General features: G+C 32.8%; 1 non-coding gene across 1 annotated transcript; it reads left to right on the top strand.

Annotated features, from left to right (window-relative positions):
- The first annotated feature begins 11,270 nt into the window (after window positions 1-11,270).
- TRNAM-CAU (transfer RNA methionine (anticodon CAU)) lies at window positions 11,271-11,342 on the top strand. Its single transcript has one exon. It is a non-coding gene; the product is annotated as a tRNA-Met (tRNA).
- The last annotated feature ends 4,299 nt before the right edge of the window (window positions 11,343-15,641 follow it).

The following is a 15,641-nucleotide window of genomic DNA, read 5'->3' as shown; positions in this document are numbered from 1 at the left end:
TACAACATACGGCCGTAGCCATAAATTGACGTCGAAATGTAAACAGACAATAACCTTTAGTCAAGGACAAGTCCCTAGTCTTATTTCCTACTCTATGGTATCGTCATAATTAGTTACATTATAATATTCCTCACGTAAAGGTATATACTAATTAATCTTTAGTTACCTCATTAATTTTCGGCCACAAAATTTCTAAAACAGCAGCTCAGTATATCGTAGACATAACCTTATGGTAGTTATTTATTGCTTTTCGATGTTGACCTCTCACTCTGTACTAAAGATAATACGATTATACAGTGCGACAAAAAATAAACACTTACTATATTTCAAAATAATTCATTGACTGAAATTATTCTCAGTAGGTATGTCTTTCTACAAAATGAAGTAATTTGGTTAAGACTAAATTAGAATCATTTTTTCTTCGTAAACTATCATTCATTGCCGGTAAATATGAAGGGTACCTCTTTTTATTAAAAATAAGTGATAGACATACATTTGAATCATACGTTTTTAATATTACCAAAAACTCTGTCATTACTTCTCACGCACGCTATGATAAATTACTTTTAAGCATATTTTCCGAGATTTTACACTTCACAATGATGTCATCCTGGCGGCCGAGCCTATTATTGACTACGTCATAATTTTGCTTACATTATAATGTTATTACAAACTTATACGACACAAATATGGTTACATGTAAATTGTACGTAAAACATTTCACCGTAGCACAGTTCGCCGTGAGCTTTCTATCGGATAAAGATGATTCCAATTTTATTAGATTCAATTCGATTTTCATTGCCGATTTTGGCAAGATTTATGAATTCACGAATGAAAAACTAACCTAACATAATATAGCATTACCTAACCTAATCTAACCTAACCTAACCTAACCGAACATAATCGAACCTAACCTAACCTAACAAATAATCCAGTATAACGGCTATTTTCAAAATTTGTTTGCCGCTGGCTTCCTGTAAACCGACAAGAACCGTGTTTTATTTAGACATGAATTTTATGGCAGTACTATACTACTCAAAGAGGTTGGACGGTCTTTATTATAAAACCATGTATTTCCGATACAACATTTCATGGAGAAGTGTGATACGTCGAACTGCATACGTTCAAATTTCCGGACACGCACAAATATACCCCACGATTGCCAGTATTGTATTTCACCAAGATTGGTAGTTATTCACAAGAGACGACATGTGAGGTTAGGAAGTACATACATTGCTTAGGGGCGGCTAATGAAGAATCTATTGCGATCATTACATTTTTTCAAATTAATTTCAGTTTTTCATTAAGCAGACGATATGATCGCATCGTTAGAAAGTATTTACTTACTGAAATCATAGTTTTAAAAAAAATCATATGGGAACCTCTACGTATGTACCATTTTAAAGTAGGTTTAGTGGAAATACTCTAATCTCCAGTAGATGATGATATGTGTATGATATTTTTTTCAAAATTTTTGTTAAATTTCCTTCTGTAAAGTAGCCGAAAATAAATGGGTAGTAAAATGTAGGTATTTACTTTTTAAAAATGAGCATACAATTTGAATCTAAAAATTAAATGGTACTGCATCTTATGACTACGATTTGAATTCTGTTCTCACTGACTTAACGATGATCTGTCAGTTGGAACACGTCTAAGTTAGGGTTATATTTAGTATTTACTGGATTTACAGCCAATTTTCCATTTAAAATTTGTAACCAAAAGTAACATTTAATTTATGGAAGTATCAATTCCACGATGATCTAAATAAAATTTTTGTCATAATTCCAAATAAAATCTTAATGGTAAAATGGACACAAATATATCAAAACTACTTTGCAGTAAACAACCTTATTGTAATGTACGTAGGGTTAATTTTCAGATGTATTTTTATTTGTATTTGTCAATATTTCAGTGGAAGCCTACATATGCGTTAGTGAAGTAGGATAAAGACATTAACGTAAATTTGCTGTATAGATTCATTCATTCTTCAACAGCATCCTTCTGTTTTAGAAACACATGTCACATTCTGTTTTAGAAATATGAAGTATGAAATAAATATCAGCATTACCTTTAAATCTATAAGTACGGTCATTTACGAAGGTCCATCTTTTATTCTTCATAATATTTTGCATCCACTAGTAAGTCAGTGTATTTAATTACCGATTTGCACCTTGTGATTTTAAAATGATTAGAAAACTTCTAAAAATAAATTCTTTTCTGGTAAAATAAATACATACTTACTTATTATATAAAGATCTACTTAGTACTTTTTATTAAGATATATAATTTGTAGTAAAACGTTAGAAATAATTTCGTGTGTATAATATTATTTTTGGTGTGATAAGTGCGTAAAAAATGTTTACGCAGCTGAAAATAAACTATTTTTGTTAAAAGTCACCTTTTTGTGGTCCATAATCACTGGCCACACTGTACGGCATCTGGGGAAGAAAAACATAGGGGGAAACTGTCATAAGATTTGGCAGGGCCACTAAGTCGCCTAAATCGACCACTGTCCACCATATTCTACTTAGAAGGGCCGTAAAAAAGCGAAACGGACAATGTCATTGTCCCTTGTTATGTGAGGCTTAAAAACTTTGATGATGTTGGTAGTAAGTCGGTTGTGAGGCTCTCTTTATGGCCTATTACGCCATCTGCCAATTCACATTATGGGGAAACTAACAATCTGCCGAGTGAAATAAAAATAGACCGCCGACTTGCTATTTCTAGTGATCCCTGTACTTTATATGGACAATAAATTTTACAGTATATCACCTCAACGTTACATACAATTAGATAACTGCAACTTATTAATATATTAATAGTCAGTATAATGCATAAACTGGATTCAATTATTGATTAACAATATTATATTTTATGAATAATACACTTAATTTAAGAATTTTGTACTTATTGGTTATTAAACACATAATATATATAAATAAACATAATATAATATATAACTGGATAAAAAATCTAATGAACGTTTTTATTTCATTTTGTGCAATATGCTTTCTAAATATAATAATCGGTGGCTTCGATTCCTAGATAGCACCAGGCAGTGACGTACATAGGTAACGTGCTGCCCTTAAGCAGGCTTAGAATGCCACTTCCTTTCATTTTTAGTTTCAAATTTTCTAGGTACCTACAGTAAAAATAAAACAATGATTCGGTTGGTCGATAGTGTGCGTGCGGATGTTTATCCCTACTAATGCTACTAATTACCTGGCAGCCGATGTACTCGTACCACTAACGATGGTATACGTATTCGTACGGATAAAATCCACGAACCGAATCATTGTTTTGTTTTTACTGTACGAACATATTATTTTATGATTTATTGTCGGCTGTCTTAAGTAACTACAACACAAATCTTTTAAATTACATAGGAGTCTAGTGAAAATTTGAGAATTTCCAACTTTTGAAACCTTTGAAACCTACTCTAAAACGGTAGTGGTTTTTAGTTACGTGGAGGCCTGTGGCGCTGAAAAGTTCGTGGACACCCTTGTAAAAAAATGTCTGTGTGATAAACTGCCATTACAATAATATGTATTATGGATTTAAAATACAGCAACAGCTATGTTGTCAGGTCTGTTTAGGCTTCGATTATTTTTAAAACTAGGATGTCGATAAGTACTTTATAATGAAGCGAACTCTAAATGCTCTCAAAAGTTGTAGGTAATATTTTGTATTCGTTCCTTCACTCGGCGCCCTTTATAGAGTGCCGCCCCTATGCAACGTATGATATGCCTACCGGACCGGACGTCACTGGCACCAGAATCTTTTTAATTGCAGTTTTAACATATTATAAATTACTAATTAATAACATTCAATAAAACTATTTTTCAATGCTTTCACGCAAGCTTTATGAATAAATATCCGTAACGTCGTTTAGTAATTTAAGGAATTAATTGATACCTACCTACCTTTAATTTAATATACAAAAATCGGTGTGTGTATACTTATGTACGCGCTTTAGAAGTTATACTTCTTTGGCGTAATAAAACAAATAATTGTTGTATTGGACCAAAACTCATCTTTGCCATACAGCGGTTATAATCGATTCAGAAGTGCCCATGATGAATTAATAAAAAACAAATTTTATTGGCGTGTTATTATGATTATATTCATTTCGGTCTCAAGGGTATTTTATCGATATAGATACCGTCAGCAATAATATTATGTATGCGAACAAATAATATTATTGCAGAATGTACCTACTTTGGAAAAAAAAGTCTCAAAACCTGTGTTTGAAAAATTTAGCAAACCGCTATTTCGACCATCTCTGCTTAAACTGTACTGTACTAACTAAGACTGTACAACTATTTTCGTTAACAAAAATAATTTATTACAAATCAAAAATAAAACATAAATTTGATGTGATCACAATTGTGATGAAACATAATAATTATTATTGTCTTCAATTATTATAAATCGCTAATAAATAAATTGACATGGATATACGACAAATATTATCCTAAACTGTAAAAATATGTATTTTTGAATACGAACTGTCTTAATATTGTAAATTTACAACATACCATTGTTGGAATTATTTACCAACTCAATATTCACAAAATTTATTTATTTATTGATATATAATTTTACTCGTAAATAATACTTACATAAATATAGCCTCACATCTTGATACAAAATCTTTACAATGAAAAATAAATATACAGTTTTATGAATATAAATTAACAAATTAACCTAAACTCGCACGTCTGCCGCACAGCCATAAATTAAACCTTCTAGGAACGTCACTCCGATGTTGCATATGAACACCGCGTAGGTACATAATGTCAAAAGACAAATAATAATATACAAACAATGCTACAAAGTCTCACTTTGAAAAAGATGTTAACCATTTGCTCAACCTACTTGTCCATTACATACATCCAGACTCGGGATTCAAACAGTTAGCCACAACATTATAAGTCTGGCGAGTAAACACTCGACTATCGCAGTCGTTAAGCATTAGTGCATTTTTAATATTAATATTATTTCGAAATTTGGGTTTATATCGTATATCTGTATAATTTATTGTTTTTCTTTCTTTGAATAAATAACTATAACATTATTGCGTGTGAATTACGAATTAAATAAATAAATATAAGTAATTCTATAATCATAATTCAAACAGGCCGTGTTTTTAATGAAAAGAACACTCTCCACTACACGACACGACTGACAAAAGGAGATACGGTGCCCTAATCCCGATTCGTGAATAGATCGACGTCGCCTCACACGTGTCCTCTTTTCATAATGACGTCATATCGCTAAACCGACGTCGCAATCACACTTGGCACTCTTTCCCCTCTCTTGTTGCGGACACTTACCACTTTTCATTAATATAATAATAATATGCAAATGTAAACATTTAATCAACAAACGACGTCGACCCGAAAAAACTACGAAGAGCGCAGCGATGTCTAATAATTATTATCTGGCCGGAGCAAGACAATTATAACAAGGTGTTTCAGAATTGAAAATTATTTTCTTTAACCATGATCGATGCTAAGAAAATCATAATATCGGTTACATGTAAACATAAAAAAAAACATTCACCGAGGCACAGTTCGCCGTGATCTTTCTTATCAGAAAGAGGTGACCGTATACCAGTGGCGAAGGGTGGAGGTAGGCTGTTAAGATCCGCCATAAATAGTGCACATTAAACTTTGCTAGTCACGCGTATTTGTTTTTATTGAACTAAGACTACAATTTACAGATAGTACCTATTGGTTAGTTTGTAAAAATCAATTATAACATAACATACATATAAACAAAGCATAATAAATTATAGTCAAAATACTCGTTTATCTATGAAATATCTAAAATTATGCAATTTAATCATACATAATTTTAGATATTAATTAACCCCTGCCCAAACCAAATCATAATAGTTTTGGTATACTTAACTATTTTGGGCGATACGACAAAATTGTGCACACTTTTTCATTCATACTTATTTGTTTTCGTTGGATACATATTACACATATTGTTGCTTTGTTTCTTTAAATTCATTAAACTCTGCCTAAATCAAACTGTAATGGATAAAAAATATTATTCTATCTATAAAATATTCAAAGTTATGTGTGATTTAATTGCATGATTTTAGATAATATTTTATAGATAGACGAGTATTTTTTGACTGTTCTCTGTTTTTCTGGTTTTCGCAGGGTTTAATTTCAACTAACCAACACCATCTGTAGATTGTAGTCTTATTACAATGAAAACAAATACGAATATCTGATAAAGTTTAGTGTGTACTATTTATGGCGAACAGCCTACCTCCACCCTTCGCCACTGCCATATTATGCTATACCTACGGTCTCCAATTTTATTAGATGCAATATGAAAATTAATTCAATTTTCATAACTGACCTTTGCAAAATTCATGAATTCAAGAGTGAAAACCTAACCTAACATAACAAATTTAATAATACAGTATATCGGCTATTTCAAAAAAAAATTGCTACTCGCTTCCTGTAAAGTGTAAACCGACAAGACACGTATTTTATTAAGACATGAATTTTATGTTAGTACTATACGAGCCAAAGAGGTTGGACGGTCTTTAATATACTGCCATATATTTCCCATACAACATTTCACAGTGAAGTGTGATACGGCAAACTACATACGTACAAGTTTCTGGAATCGCATAATATCGACCTCCACAGAGTGGAAGTTGTATTAACAGATTTTTTTTACGATAAATGGATGTTAGCCACTTGCTCTACCTATTGTGTTCCATACTGTAGCTCAAAACACACATTGAAATACAATTGTGAATTTTCCATACGCAGGATCCGGATATAACCGCTCGACCATCGTGCCACCATTAATATATTATAACGCTTTTCACTTATAAATGCATATTTTGAAAATACCTCAGATACATGCTAATGGTACATACCTAATATTACAAATATAATATGACGACCAGCATCCACTGGATTTGCGCGAATGTGCTTTATCAATTAACTCATTCGCTGCTGACTAGATAATGATTTTTTAATTACCACATTTAAAATGCACGTTAATTACATCGATCGGCCGCCTGGTCATTACGCGCCAGGTGCGTCTTCAGCGTCCAAATTATTAAGCTACGTGCGCCCTATTTTATTACGCGTAATTAACTACTAGTAGTAGTGGTTGAAACGTTTAACAAATAGCGTTAATTTTTTTAATGTAGTCGCAATTAGATAAGGTACCTATAGTATGGTGTTAAGTGCATACAAGGAGACGCAGGTTAGAATCATACTGAGTGTCGTGTTTTTTTCAAAAAGATTTTTTTCTAATGGTTTTATATTTTTCTCAGAAGTGTTTTAAAATTAAGGATGTTATATTTTTAAATCTTGTGAATTATTCGTTGAATAAAAAATAGTTTATTAAATTTATGACAATTGTGTACTTACTAGTTACTTATTTTATATAAATCGGTTTTGAAGAACCGAGTTTTGGATTCTGATATCTTTAAGTGTCAATTAGAAAATCGTTATTTGTTTATTTTATAAATTAGCGATGCATAAAAAAGCAATCTTCAAATAAGACAATGACTTGATTTCCATTGTTTTACATTATTTCCCTAAGATATATAAGTCATTATAATATAATAAAAGATAAATAATGATAATCATTCTTATTAATTTATAAAGATGTGATGCATGAAAAAGCAGTTCCAAATATGACAATGACCTAATTTGTCAATAATGGGTTAATCGTTGGTTTACATTATTGTCCTAAGTGTCCTAATTGATTATGTGATGATAATCATTAAAAGTTATCGTTTATAACATCTTGCATGCATGAGCATTTTTCTCATTATTAGAAGAATTTTTCTATTTTTCAATTATTAATCTACTTAAGTGGTTATTATGCATATTTTATTTAATATTTTTTTTTCGAATCACCCGATGTAATCAATAATTCTCCCCTCAAAAGTGCGTGTTGATATAGTTGTCTAATAACCATTATAAAAATCCAACTAAATGAAGACACAGTATCAAAGGGAGACTTGCATGTAGTATGGAAAGTCGATATGCAAAAGAGGGTGAATTATTATATTTGCGATTGCCCATTTTTTTGTATGTGATCTATAAAATTATGATCAAAATTGATATGTGATTTTGTATATTATATAAAGTACCTACGTCAAATAAACTTACAAAATTTACACGTATCAACAAGAAAATCAAGTGTTTTTGCTACTTGTACAATTATTGATTGTTCCATATCTTAGTCATGAATAAAAAAAAACTGTACATGACAATTTAGATAGCATTAAAAGGCACAAACACATGGATAAGTGAAGTTTAGATCTTAACTACCCCCTCCCCTCCCCCTAGAAACGAAAAAAAAAACAAAGTAGGTATGTAGGTCGGTGAAATACATTTTCTTTTTCATCATTTTCGCCCTAATTCTCTCGTCATTCTACGACACACATGGCCTTATGTCAGTGGAAGATCCGTGGCACTCATGAATTGGTTCAATAATGTGGGACATTCGATGTTTGTTTTAATATTATATCTATAACTTTTAACCAATTCAATCTACAATATTAAATGAAAACAAATAAGTATTACTAACAAAGTTCAGTGTATACTATTTATGTCGGATCGTAACAGCCTACCCCCACCCTTCGCCACTATTACATCCCTACGAGTATGTGCAAAGTATCTATTTTTATTTACAAAGAGCAAGTTTGTTATATAGGGTTTGTTAAAAATACTGCAATGTTATTGATTTTCGCTGACATGGAAAGACATACCTACAGAGCAACGTGGTAATGTTTCATGAGTTGATCTTTTATTTAAATATATACAATGAAAAGTGTGAAGAGTAAAGTTGCCCTGCTGAACAAAGTTAGTTGGGCACGTGTCATGAGCACCGTACTTCAACCCAATGTTAGCATATTCAGCACGTGTGCTTCATTAGACCAACATACAGTTATACATCGTAGAAATTGGCATTGTTTAAAATTTTACATCCGAGTTGAAAGTTATTTTTGGAATATTACAAAAACATTGTTTTTAAACTCCCTATTTTGGAATAGTGTAGACCAGACGTCCGCTAACTTTTCGCCTTGGAGAGTCCTAATATATTTGAAAATCACTACGACATATTATAGAGATATTTTTTGACCGATTAAAATCTTATTATCCTTCAAATCTTAAGGATGTATTGGTACGACCTTGTTACAAATACTAGAGTACGTGGACTGGCACGGCAGCATTCGGTGATTGAAGTTCTCACGAGGAAACCCAAGGTCTTGAAATCGAACTCAACAGTCCAGGTTTTCATTTGCCCTCCAGTTACTCAAATGTAAATTTCTACGTCATTTGTGACTAAGGTGGCCCAATTTGATGGATCAATATGTACCCAGTATTTTTTTGGATTTATTTTCAGAATTTAAATTTAAAGTTTATATTGGTAGTATTTTCTTAAAAGCGTCCGGTTATAACATTGCCAATTTTTCTTGCCAAATCATTTTCGAATATATTTGTAGCTTGAAAAATACACATCTGGCATATAGCGTTTAATTTAGCATTTTTTGACACCACAAACAACCAAAAAATTCTCACACAAAAGCAAGAATATTACACCAATTTACTTGACAATTGCCATGTTGGGCTCTTGTACCTTATAATAAATATCTAAATAATATATAAAATGTAACATACTATATTTTTAAGTATTAACAAAATTTTGTACAAAATTATGTTTTTTTAGTTGTATGATTTATTTAGGAGTTTATTAGTTTTGAAACAATTAATTCTTCTTCACTATATTATGCTCTCTCATACTCCTAACTATTAATTATCAAAATTCTTTAAATTATAACAAAATCTAGATTTTTTCTGCCAACCAGCATGCACCTATCGGTTCATTTATTAATTATAATTAATTACCATGTCGCGTGACATCAATTACCTCAGAAAATCTTCAATGAAGCGGCCGGTCTAACTTTGCCTCGCCGAAAGCAACAAAGTCTCACAATTAAACGATAAAAATGTTCGATTCGGCATTTTTTAAGATTCTCCGCGGAAACATGCCTGCATCCGCAGACGTGAATTGTATTTTGACGCGAACTTGCAATTGTTTACCCCAACCTCCCGTTGTCATTGCTATAAATTAAGCAAAACGAAATAATGCCAATAAACAGACCGACCGCGAAAGGATGAAAAAGTTAATTTGAAAAAACTAAATTAAGCTTCGTCTACTTGTTGGAATCATTCTGATTTCGATTATTGTCACCAGGAAAACCTATGGATGTTAACAGTCTTCTCGGATTAGGTTACATGTATATTGAACGTAATATATTTCACCGTATCGCAGTTTACTGTAAGCAGTCATGCTAGAAAGAGATTGCCTTATAGTATTGAGATAAAAAAAATAAAATTTAGATATCGGCCTTCAAAACCATTGACATCTAATGTAGGTACACTGTGACAATGAGAGAAAGAAAATAGGTAGAGCGCCTATTTATCAAAAAGCTATATAGGTATTATGAAGAAAAGACAGACAGTATAAAATTAAATGCATCAGTAGCCTGATGCTGAGTACCTCCGCTACACGGAAGTCATGACCCCCACATTTGGAAGCGGGACCCCAGGCCAGGATCTTTGGTGCCTCCCCCTACCTATCGCTAGGTTTAAAGGCAGTGGGACTTTTTACAGAATCGTTTTCTAAATGTTGTTTCAGATAGAATTAAGGGTATTCGGTGTATTTTTAGTGATTTTTTTGTATTGTTGAATAAATCTATTTGAATCATGGAGTCGTCGAATATTGACACAATAATGAAAAATTGCATCACACAACCAGACATTTTAAAATGTTAAAACTCTACAAATAAAATAGCGCTGCAGGTGACTTTTTTCTGCATTAGGGAAAATTTGTGATATGTGTTTATCTTAATTATCAGGTCAACCCACTACGCCGGGCCCCCCCAGAGCCCGAGCCCCCAGGCTAGAGCCATGACGGAAGTACATTGTAACATTTATATGTCTGAGAGCGATTGTTTCTTCTACAGCCGGGCGGCTCTCGAAAAGATCAAAAATATTTATATTACTTAATCAAAGCAAATCATAAAAGAAATTTTTCAATACAATATTCCTACCATTTCATCGAATTTAATGAATTATATTATAAATTTATCATGTTATATACATCCTTCGGAAAAAAATAATAAATTATTGTAATAAAAATTGCATCAGTCGCCTAGAGATAGTCTTCTAAATTTATATACGTTAATTTTGTCACTCGTGGCATGCAGCAGAGTGGCGCAGCGGAAGCGTGCTGGGCCCATAACCCAGAGGTCCGTGGATCGAAACCACGTTCTGCTAGTTATTTTTAAATTTTTTTCTTTACCTTTCTAGACTATTAAAAGTTTAATAAATACTGAAAGAAACCATAGGTATAATTAAATTATTTATTTTGTCAGTTTTGACTTTTAAAGCGTTTAATATATATTCATGAAACCACCAAATTTTACACACTAAAATTACGCATCACACTGAAAATCTACCAAAGAAAGAATAATGTATTATTATTGCGTTAGAAAAATAGATTAATAATTTCACAACTTATTCCTAGCTGTGAAATTCTCAGTCATTATTACAGTAAAATCATCACTATTGCAGACCCATCCCGTGGCGAAAAGGTAGGGCGTTCGGTTGATAACGGAAAAATCGGTGGTTCGAATCCACTCGAGTGCGTTATTTTTTCGTGTGAAAAAAAGCGATCACCCATCCAAGTACAATCCGCGCCAGATATTGCAACTTCGGTGATCGGTAGAGAGCGTTCGACCACTCGGCTGGTAAAATTCTGCGTAACGCTGGATTCTGTGCACACAATTTTAATATCACGGCCAGCAGTAAGACATAATATATATGTCAAAATAACGCGTTTTCCATGGAGCATTACAGACAGTGATATTCCAATTTTATCAGAATCAAGAAGAACATTAAATTTTATTTGATGACTTGATATTTTATACGTCAAAATCAGACGCGGACACAAAAAATGGTACGCGGGCTTCCATTTAAAAAAAATATCCATACTGAATTATTAATTTTTTTTTAAATGTCGGAAGGGGCGGGGGAGAATAACAACTACCGACATTCGCACTTGCCTTGCTTGTTACTTATAACTTCTAATTTCATAACCTTTAACCATGAACTCCGCAATTTTCCGGGTACATTCTCCATACCTAGGCACTCTATAGTGGGTCTAGCGATGGACACCTGGCTCACAACAATTACTACTAATATAGCATAGTAAATAGTCGCATCCATAAATGGTTATCGAGTGCGCTTGGCCTTAGGGTCATTAAAAGTCTTTCACGGCTTACGACGCACTAGGCGCGTGGCCATTAGATAGTACTTTCACTGCTGACGAGTTAATTACCACATTTAATTATCATGCTAATTGCTTCACGCCAGGCGTGCCTTTAGCAGTGACAGTGTCGTGGTAATTAACTAGTCAGCAGTGACTGAGTTAAATCTCCCATATGGTTACATCAACTCACGAGTGCCACCGAGAGTGAGAGTGAGCTAATTATGCGCTCCTAATAAAGAATACGTAATATTCTATTCACCTAAATAATTTATATTTTATCTTTCTAAGAGGAAGGTCCAGCCCAAATACCTTAATTATAATGTGATACATTTCTTAGTAAGTTCATTGAGGAATGTTGGATGAAAATATTGATCACTGAGCATAAATAATTTAAGAAAAGCTACTGTGTAAATGTAAAATAATAATACTGTAATTCTATGTAAATCCATATACCTATTTTCATATACTTATCGCAAAACTAAACATTAAAAACTGTAATATATATATTGTATATGTACAAAAATTTAATAGAATGTGCTATTTTTGTGAAAACCTCATACATCTTTGATTTATATTGATGATGATTTTTTTTAAATTTCATGTTGATTATCTCCAGACGCACATTTTGTGGGTTATCCTGCTTTTTGACCATTCCCCTCAATTGATGACATTGAAATATGTCGATGTGTAGGCAATACTTAAGAAACAATTCAGTGTATCAAACGAAAGAAGAGGCCCATTGTCCGTCAAATGCGACATCAAATACCAAAGCGTTGGCAGATAGCCAATCAGCATTGAGAAGTTCAAACAATTACTCCGAAGTGTTCTTAAATCCGCCCTTTCCGTGCTCGCTGTGTTAAGCCCTTATCTGGCGTTTGAATTAAAATAAGGTTGGCAATATAGCGGACTGTATGTGGGTGGGTAGACAGATCGCCCCGACAATTCTTTTGGTGCTTACTTACTCTAGTCTTCCCCTCCCCCACCGTCCCGCCTCCTTAAGTTTTTTAAGCCCCATTTTAAGAATGAGTCTATTGATGAGACGATATCAATTGGACGCATGTGGTATGCCACAGCAGAGATTGTCACGAGGACAATAATTCTTATATTCATTAGTAAGAAAAACGTATTGCGCAAAACTCCAGTTCAGCTGGGTCCATGGAGAGAAAAGGTTTATAGGACTGGTCGAAGCTGTTGAAAACCAACGATAATATTGAGAAGACCATCGCTCGGCTTAACCTATATAGAGCCAGCAGTGGTTAGGGATGGAAACAGGCAGTTAAGATTCGAGATACATAATTCACACTAAACTTTGTCAGTAATACTTATTTGCTTTCATTGAACTAAGAATATAATTTGCAGATGGTGCTGGATAGTTTTTAAAATTTAATTAAACCCTGCCTAAGCAGCGCTCGAAATGGAAAACTTTACGAACCGGAGCGCTCGAAATTTTTCTGAGGATATTAACATGGTTATCAAATTTTATGGGTATTTTATAAACATAAATGTACGATATTTTTTATTATATGGCATATCTAGCTCAGACGGTCAAAATATTATAACCACGAGACGGAGCGATAACTTTACAGATTCCACGAACCGGAACGGCGCTCCGGTCCATTTCGAGCCCTGCCTAAGCCAAACCATAGTAGTTTAGGTATGATATGGGCCGTTCGACAAAAATAGTGCACACTTATTAATTATTATTAATGTTGATCCATTATTGATAATGGAATATTTTTTGACTATTATCTACTACGGCTTGGATTAGGCAGGGTTTAAATTTAATTTTTTAAAACTAACAAACATTAACCACATATCTTAGTTCAATGAAAAAAATACTTTTGACTGACAAAATTCAGTGTCCACTATTTATATCGGATCTTTACAACTTATCTCCACCCTATCATACCACTGATAGGCAGAGCTAATGATGTCACATTTACCGGACCGCTCTAATTTGGCAACTAAATAAGAATTATGGTATTTTGTTTGTCATTTTCATAATATGTGATAAAGAAAATATTAATTTTCCCATCAGAGTGGCTATATTTAATCCCATCGTCCAGGAATTTTCGGGAATGTCAGAAAACCTCGGCTTTGGCAAGTGAACCTGACTTACCCACACTATAATGTCTCTTCATATTATAATAATATCGAACGCTCCTCTGTTTCCGAAATCACACAAATGTCACAACTAATCGATCATACTCTAGTTATATTATAAATCTATTTTTTTTAAACTTTTACTGCCGTAGTATAAAATGAATCTCCCCCTAATGGATATACCATATTCTTACTAATAATTTTTTATTTGAATGCATTCTCCTAAATTTAAATTATGGTCGCTGTATGTATAGCAATTTCATAACCTCACTTATGTTATAATCTAGTTTGTGAAAATCTTTCTACTAGATGCATACTAAGTTAATCCGATGTCATTCAGCACTAACTAAATTTACGACTCTTTCAACTGAGATACAGGTACAGGTAGGTACTATAAATATTTGTAATAGTAGTCAGTAACAATGCGAAGACATGAATATTTCTGTATATTTTATTTTAAAATATATACCTATATATCGTCTCTGTTCTGGCAGAACACACTAACTGGAGAATACTAGTTTTGAGTAATTTGACTTTGAAGTTGTTAAAATGTTTGAAATAATGGTCTATCATGTGATTTTATTAAGTAATCGTAAAAAGGATGACTTTAAAATAAAGACTGTTTATTTATTAAGAAGGTTTCCAGACGGTAAAGTTTTAAATAAGGAACATTTTGGTACTAACTCAATATGTAATTTTTTTGAATTAGTGTCTTCTGCCAGAACAGTGACGAAAGAGCATAAAGCTGTGGACAACATTATTGATACAAGCTATATTATCTTCAAATTCCAAAGACATTAAGAAGTGAAAGAAGATGGTTTCCAAGTTTCATTAATTTGAGATAAATCAAAGTGAAAGATGAAAACAAGTCATTACGGTAAGTTTTAATTCATCTATGTAAATAATAAAAATAGTTTCAAAAGACCATCTCTGTATTGGTAGACTATTCGATCAGGGTTGGTCGTAATTATACGGTGGCAATCTGGAAGTAAGTAAGTCCGTTAATTGAACGAAAAAAGCAAACGTACAACGATTTAACTTGGATTCGAGGGGAGTTAGGAGATTGGTATTCTGTTTGTTCATCTCGCTCACACCATCTGAAATTAATAGAGAACAAAAGGAGACAGTTGTATATCTTACGCAGGGCTACCAGGTTTTGTCTATCATTAGGACATCAAATTATTATCACAGTAATTGAAGAA

This window comes from Rhyacophila brunnea, unplaced genomic scaffold (genome assembly GCF_057557595.1).
Source record: "Rhyacophila brunnea isolate RB1 unplaced genomic scaffold, BYU_Rbru_1.0 scaffold_1, whole genome shotgun sequence".
Lineage (NCBI taxonomy): Eukaryota > Metazoa > Arthropoda > Insecta > Trichoptera > Rhyacophilidae > Rhyacophila > Rhyacophila brunnea.
This window is presented reverse-complemented; position numbering and strand designations above follow the sequence as displayed.